Source organism: Eulemur rufifrons, chromosome 13 (assembly GCF_041146395.1).
Source record: "Eulemur rufifrons isolate Redbay chromosome 13, OSU_ERuf_1, whole genome shotgun sequence".
NCBI classification, from domain to species: Eukaryota; Metazoa; Chordata; class Mammalia; order Primates; family Lemuridae; genus Eulemur; species Eulemur rufifrons.
This window is the reverse complement of record NC_090995.1, coordinates 96,963-105,129: the sequence shown is the minus strand read 5'-3', so window position 1 is coordinate 105,129 and position 8,167 is coordinate 96,963. Positions and strand designations below refer to the sequence as shown.

General features: G+C 55.1%; 1 pseudogene; it reads right to left on the bottom strand.

Moving 5' to 3' along the window:
* Positions 1–3,097: 3,097 nt before the first annotated feature.
* The window catches only part of LOC138393903 (centromere-associated protein E-like), a 64,773-nt pseudogene continuing 59,703 nt past the window's right edge, over positions 3,098–8,167 (bottom strand).

Below are 8,167 nucleotides of genomic sequence, written 5' to 3'. Positions count from 1 at the left end.
CCCCCTCTCTGCCCGCCTCCCTACCTGATCTGTGTCCCAGTCCTGTCGTTCCCCCCTCTGCCGCACTCCTCCTCTCCAGCCAGGGCCCCTGCTCGGCCTCAGGGGCTAAGATCTCCCACCTGGACACTGCGGCTGCTCCCAGCCCTCCCCCTCCCACATCCTCGTGGCCCCCACTCCCCCCAGCCTCATTTAAACACACACACCTGATCATATCATCACCCTGCTTAGAAACCATCCCACCTGCCCAAGGAAAAGACCCCAAGCTTTAGCATGGCCTGCCCACTCCTCTGCCTCCTCTTGTGACGCAGTGTGGCTCAGTGGCTGGGAGCATGGGCTCTGGAGTCAGGCCACCCGGATTCAAATCTGAGCTCCGCCATGCTAGAGGATTCTGGGTAATTGACTTATCCTTTGTGTCCCGTTTCCTCATCTGGAGAATAGGGATGCAACAGCAGCACCGGCCTCAGGGGGGCTGGGCAGATGACGAGATGACACCTGCAAGGTTGTGAGAACACAGTCTGTTCAGAGCGAACATTCAGGGAACACTCGCTGGGCCTCACGCCTTACCCGCTTTCTTAGTTTCTGCACTGCAGCTACACTGGCCTCCCATGGGTTTCTCAAATGTTTCATGCTCCCCCACCTCCACCCCAGGATCTTTGCACGTGCTGTGCCCACGTTGCAGTTCTCTTTGCCTTTGCTTAGTCATCTTTTAGCATTGTGCCCAGGTAACCATTCCTCAGGCGGCTCTGCGGAGTGCCCAGCCAGGTCAGCTTTCTCTGTTACACACCATCAGAGACCCATACACTTCTGTTATTTCAGTTTGTCATTTTACATTTATACATCATGATTATTGCTGTGTGTCCCTCCCCCCACAATCCTATAAGCCCAGGAGGGCGGGGACTCTGTTGTTGCTCACCATCCTACGCCCAGCGCCCAGCACAGTGCCTGCCACGTAGCAGGTGTTCAAGCCAATACATGAAAAGGAAGACAGCCCGAGCGAGAAGCCCGGCTCTGCTATTTCCTACTGCATGATCGTGGGCAAGCTGCTCACCTCAACGTGCTCAGCGGTAAAGTTAGGACATTCGCACCTCGGAAACTTCTTACCGTTATAAAATGAGACGTGCAACATGCACGGCCCAGAACCTGGTGCAGGGACACTTGCACAGTCTCGCTGGCCTTCATTCCTCAGAGCCAAGGATAGTCCTGGGTCCCGGGGTGACACAGTCTCTGTGGCAGGGCCAGAAGGAGCCAGATGCAGAAGGGTCACAGAGGTCCCCCCGTGGTGCAGCCAGATTGCCTCGAGGGCAGGACAGCACATTGGGCCTGGGACCCTTTTGTTTCCAGAGCTCTAGAGCAGTCCTTTTCCAAGACTTCAGCCCGGCAGCGCCATGGGGAAGGGTACTTTGTCTGTTTAGGACTAGAGCAGCAGAGAGAGAAGAGTGCCCCCCGCAGGCCAGGACAGGAGGGGACCCCTTGGGATTAACTTGAGAGGTCCTGCCAGATGGGACTAGGGGGGCGAGTGAGGTCCAGCCTCCCGTGCCCTCCAAGAGCGGACGTTCTACTTTGCTGGCCAGCCCCGGGGCGCGGCTTGGTGAGCTAAGGGAGGTGGCAGGTTTCCTTTCAGGGAGAAGTGGCAGGCCCGGAAAGCCCCGCATGTCCGGCTGGGAGAACGGACGTCATTCTTTAGAGCCCAGCAGGCACCACTCGTGACGACCAGGTGGACAATATGGCCAGGGATGCGTTCTTCTTTTTATGAACTTTTTATTTTGAAAGAATTGTTGACTCACAAGAAGTTATGTAAATAGTACAGTGAGGTCTGGTGTGCCCAGCACCTGGCTTTCCTGGTGGTGGCATCTTACATAACCACAGCACATTATCACAATCAGGAAAGTGACCCGCACTGCAGTTGATCAGACTACAGACCTTGCTTGACGTCACCGCCGCCTGCATGCACCCATTTTTGCTTGTCTTTGTGTATAATTCCGTGACATTTTATCACATGTGTGGATTCATATAACCACCACCACAAGCAAGACGCAGAATGTTCCATTCTGGAGAAGAAATTCCTGACGTTTCCCCTTATAGTCACATCCTCCTTCTCCTTCCCTCATCCCTGGCAACCCTGTCGTTCTCCATCACTATAAATGTTTCATTTTGAGAATGTTAATAGGTGGAATCACGCGGTATGTTTGAGATTGGCTTTTTGCAGTCCGCATAGGGCCCTAAGACCCAATCCAGTTGCTGTGGGGATCGATCGTTCCTTACTTGTATTGCTCGGTAGCGTTCCACAGATAGGCTCTTACAGAGATTCTCCCAGCGGTGGCTGAAGGACGGAGGAAGGGGCCCAGTTAGGAGGCTGCCGGTGTTCAGGTAAACAGCGCGAGGCGGACACGCATCCCGCCCGGCTGGCACTGCCTGGATGAGTTCAGGCCACGCGGGTGCGGTCTGCGGCAGAGCAGCGTTTGGGAGTCTAGAAGCAGAGCTGCCAGGAGGGGGCGCCAGAGGCCTTTTGTCCAAGGGGTGATTCCGAAGCGGGACCGCCAGGGCAGGTTAGAGGGAGCTTTGGGCCACTGTGCACATCGGCCGAGAGAACCCTGAAGTCCTGTCGGTCTCTGCACCCCGGCGCTCAGGTTTCAGTCCGGCCCTGAGCGTCCGAGACTGCGGGATGAGGCCGATGTGTACTCAAGGAGGAGGCAGTAAGGGGAGGCCCGGACCAGGAAGTGTTGGGCTGGGGTCAGGCACAGGGCGGTCCTCAGCAGGCCGGGACTGCCCCTCAGAGGGTGGCTTTGAGCTCAGGCCACGGGGCTGCGCCGGGGCGCCTCTGCCCGCCCTTCCCATCCCTAACGACTGCCCGCACTTCCCTGCCCACTTCTCTCCCCAGCCCCTGGCGTGTGCTCTACACCCTCCCACCCGCCTCCCTGCAAGACGCCTTCCCCGACGCCCCCCCACCCACCGCCCCTTCACCGGAACGCTCTGGGCTGTGCGGATCCGCATTCGTGAAGGGCGCGGTCTGGGCGCTGGCTGTGTGTGGGTTAAAACAATGCGCATCCCCATCCTCTGTGTCCCCTCCGCGTGTAAGTTACCTGTACTTAAGAGAATCTCCCTCATGAGGCCTTGCCTAGTAATTTTCGGTCCATACACCTGTGAGACTTCTCATTCGTCTCTTGTTGCCCGGAGCCTGGCACACAGAAGGGGCCAAGTGAAGGTTGATTGAATAAATGAATGAACCTGTCAATTGTCCTGTCTTTGAAGCTCCCCTCCCCCACTGATTGCTCCGTGGCGGTTTTCTATGCGGGCATTCCTTCCCCTGCAGCCCAGGGACCCTGGTGGGCTGCCCTCCCCCCTGCTCAGGTCACTCCGCCCCCTCCCCAGCAGGCTCACCCACCCAGACAGCTTTACTTTCCGCACTTGTGCTGCCGGACCCCAAATCCCCCACGCAGCCCAGAGCCCTGAGCCCCACGCATACCTCCCACTGCTTCTTCTTTGCTTGTCTCTTTCTGCCCTTCCCAGTGTCTGCCTTTCCCGCAAACATTCAGCTCCATCGCAGCAGGAATCTTGTCTGTCTGATGGACCAATGCACCCCCAGCACCTGCTCGGACTCAGAAAATATTTGTGAAATGAATGAATGAATAAATGAATGAACGACTCTCCCTCTGAGGTCCTGCGGATACTTGAAACACAACACACCCCCCACAACTGCCTTCTCCTGTCTTTGCCACCTCTCTCCTCCTCCTCCCCAAATTTACAAATCCCGGAGTCCCCCTAGATGGCTCCTTTCCCCATGTCAGCCAGTCACTACGTTGCCCGGATTGCACCTCTGAGCTTTCCCGCCCCCACCTCACTCCAGTCCCTCCTAGGCTGGACCCTCCACACGTCCCACCTGGACCTCCTCTCCTCAGGGCAGCTGGGTTTCCTGCCTGCGCCTTTGCTGCTGACCACATTGCCGCCTGGATGATTTGTCTAAAATATTAGTCGTGTTATGTCAACTCTGACTTAAAGCCTTCATTGCATCCATGTCCCAGTTGTGTCTCCTGAAATGTAGGACTGATGAAGCGAGTGGCACATGACATGATTCTGGGAGGTTCAAGGACCTACACCATGCACCAGGGCACCCTGGGGTGACCATTAACACAGAATTGCAAGATGAGAAAGTTGGTTCTTTCTAACTCTGATTACACTGAGGAGAAAGAAACATCTTTTTTTCCCTCGTTAATTTCTCCTTCTTGCGGGAATCAGGACTCCAGCCACAGCCGCCGGCCAGCCAGAAAGGCCACTAGCAGAAAAAACAACACAACAAAAAGAAAGACAATTAGTGATTAATAGATGGAACGATAACATGGTCTTATTAATATTTTTATTTTATTTACTTTACAGTTACCTTCTATATGTGACATGTGATATCAGGTTTCTTTTTTATTCTTTCTTTCTGTAGACCCCTTAGCTGGGACTATAGTCACACACCACCACATCCAACTAATTTTTTCTAGCTCACTCTTGCTCAGGCTGGTCTCGAACTCCTGAGCTTGAGCGATCCTCCTGCTTCAGCCTCCCCGGAATGAGATTTACTTTTGTACCTTTACATTTTTTTTCATTGTGGTAAAATATACATAACATAAAGTTTACCATCTTAGCCATTTTTTTTTTTTTTTTTTTTTTTGAGACAGACTCTTGTTCTGTTGCCCAGGCTAGAGTGCTGTGGTGTCAGCCTAGCTCACAGCAACCTCAAACTCCTGGGCTCAAGCGATCCTCCTGCCTCAGCCTCCCGAGTAGCTGGGACTACAGGCATGTGCCACCATACCTGGCTAATTTTTTTCTATATATATTTTTAGCTGTCCAGATAATTTCTTTCTATTTTTAGTAGAGACAGGGTCTCACTCTTGTTCAGGCTGGTCTCGAACTCCTGACCTTGAGTGATCCTCCTGCCTCGGCCTCCCAGAGTGCTAGGATTACAGGTGTGAGCCACCACGCTCTGCCGAGGTTAATGTTTTGATTGCTGGACTGCTTGCTCTGTCCCACTAGACTGTAAGCTCCACGAGGGCAGGGACCTCCACCTCGTCCTTGGCTGTCTCTGATTCTGAGTGGCCGGTACGGTGATGGGCGCAGAGTAGGTGGTGTTCAGTCAGCATCTGTGGGAAATCAGGTAATAGCTACGTAGTGAGGGCTGCGTGGGCAGTGGCCCTTCTGACAGTATTCCAGAAGGGTGGCACTTGGTGAACAAAGGCCTGGAGGTGGGAAGCAGCAGGGTGTGGGGGGCAGATGGGCTGCAGTTGTCGTGGACAGGCAGAGGCCAGAGGGATGAGACTGGAGAGGCCCTCAGCCTCCCTCACCCCGCCTATTATGAGACCCCAAGCCCTAGCACTTTGTCTACACTTCCTTCACACCCTACATCCTGTCTCATGTCATGCGAGTTGATTCATCAGCACTTACTGAACCCCTACTGTGTGCAAGGTATGGCGTTGGGGCAAAACACCTACCATGTGCAGCACAGGCCAATTTCCAGAGTGATTTGCCACCCAGTATCACGCCTCATGCTCACAGCAGCCCTACAGAAAGGCATCGTCCATCCGTCCATCCGTCCGTCCATTCCCGTACTCAAACATTTAGTAAATGTGTATCAAGTGCTGAGCACGTGCCAGGTGCCAGGAATGCAAAGCAGGGAAGGCCAGCAAGGCCCTCATGGAGTGGGGAAGAACGAACTCGTAAACAAACCAGCAAGGCAGTCTGCAAGTGTGATAAACTCTGTGTAAAACCTAACAAACGGGTGATATTATGGGGAGAGACTGGGCCCATCACTCTGGTCAGTCGGGGGGCTCTCTAAGAAGGTGCCATTGGAGAAACCTCCAGCCATGGGAGGAACGTGCCACGCCGAGCTCGCAGCAAATGCAAAGGGTCCGGCAGTGTGGGACAGTACCTGGGCATCGGAGGGACAGTACCTGAGTGTCACCGGAGAACTAGAATATTCGATGGGGTGAAGTGGGGAGAGAAAGGGATGAGATGGAAGAGGAAGCCAGCAGCCAGATTAGGAAAGGCTTGTCGACATTTGGATTCATCCTACTGTGAGAGGTTTTTTTTTTTTTTGAGACAGAGTCTCACTCCGTTGCCCAGGCTAGAATGCCGTGGCATCAGCCAAGCTCACAGCAACCTCAAACTCCTGGGCTCAAATGATCCTCCTGCCTCAGCCTCCCAAGTAGCTGGGACTACAGGTGTGCACCACCAGGCCTGGCTAATTTTTCTATTTTTAGTAGAGATGGGATCTTACTCTTATTCAGGCTGGTCTTGAACTCCTGAGCTCAAGTGATGCTCCCACCTCGGCCTCCCACAGTCCTAGGATTACAGGCATGAGCCACCGTGCCTGGTCCCTACAGTAAGATTCGAGTCCACTGAAAAGTTCTACAGAGGTGAACCAGCGTGTCCTGGCTGACGTCTCCACACCATCACCAGGCCACGCTGGAGGCAGCAGAGATGGGAAGATCCACATTGGCTTAAGGTCTATGTGAGAGATAAAACTGTCAGAACCAATTCCAGAAGCCTTGATTTCTCTTCCAAACCTATTTCTCCCCATCTTTCCAGAAAACGGCACCACTGCAACCCTATGGCTCCAGCCAGAAATGTCTAACTTCTGCATCCTTTCTTCTTCCCCTCCCCGGCCCTTCCCCCGCATCCAGCTCTGTCAGTGTCCACACCAGGAGAAGGGAAGTTTCCAGGCAGTGCCAAGTTGTGTTTGAGGTTAAGGTGCACCCAGGCAGCCTGGCCGTGGGAGAGTCCCAGCTACTGACTCTTCCCTGCTGCAGGTGGAGACAGTGGACATTCAGCTTCAGCCACAGTGAGGTTCCGCCAGGTGAAGATGAAAAGGGTCAAGAGCTGGGGCTGTTGCCAGAGAAAAATCAAAATGGTAGACCATGGACTCCAAGTTGGGAAAGGAGGGAGGGGACAGGGGAAACGTGGTGGCCGTGAGAGAGTGGAACTTGAGCAGGAGCCGCCCCAGAGAAAGTGAGCTGGAGGTGCAAGAGCTGTGGTCAGGGTGCAAACGCAGGGACGGTGCTGTCAGCAACAAGGACGAGCTCTGGGGCGTGGCCGTGGGAGTGGGCAGCTGGGTGCAGGGGAGGAAGTGATGTCTGGAGGTGAGGTGGTCAGGATGCTGTCGTCTGGGTATTGCAAATGCCATGCACCAGGAGAGCCAAGTCCCCCCAGCGAGGGGAGTGGCTGGAGGTGGAGGTGGAGGTGCTGGGCGCCAGCACTGGCTGGTGTGTGTCCAGAGAAGCCAAGGGGTGAAGGAGGAAGGATGAGGAACAGTCTGGAAGCTGCAGAAGGGAAGAGGAGGGTACCAACCTCCACGTGCTGGCCCGGAGGTGTTTCCTCTGGAAAAGGCTGCTGGGACGTCTCCACCAGGGCACGGAAGTAGGGGAACCCTGAGAACCCCAAAGCCCCTAGAGAGAGTCTGGACAGGGAGGTGGCCAAGCTGAGGCCACACTTGGCAGACAGACTTTCCAGCGGGCCAGCGCGGGGTGGGGTGGGGTAAGAGAAGGACGGGGAGAGGGACTTGTGAGTGGCCGAGGACACGGGGGAAAGTGGGAGGGTCCGAGGGGTGAGAAGGTAACTAACATTTAGTGTGAGTTAACTACCTTTTCTAGAACTGCCTAGAACTCCCAGACTGAAGCTTTCTGCCCAGCTCTTTCCAGGCCAGCAGCACTAGTCTCCCCACCCCCCTCGGCTCTGGAGCACTCGGTTCAGACCCAGGTGTGAGTGGATGAAGGGCGCAGGGGTGGGCCCACCTCCGCAGTCCCGCTCCTCTGCAGAGAATTCCCCTGGGCAGAGAGGCGCCACCTAACAGCAGCGCAGAGACCACTCTCCCACCACGAGGGGGTTGGTGGGGACCCTGGGGCACTGGACGAGCCATCAGGCCCCCTGCGGTCTCTCTTCCGTGGAACAGGCAGGTGCCTCCCAGAGGGCCAAGGCTGCCTTATCCGTGTGTGCAGGTGGGACCCGTGTACCTTCTCCTTTGTCCTGACAGGCTTGCCATGGGACTCCCACCTAGGGGCAGGGGATGGGAAGAAACTGGCCCTGTGGTCACCATCTTGGCTATTACAGAGCAGTGGACCTTACCGTGGGAGGGAGGGAGGCTGTGGTGTTTTGGGACAAAGTCTGCTAGATGGAAGGGTGTCAGGTGATG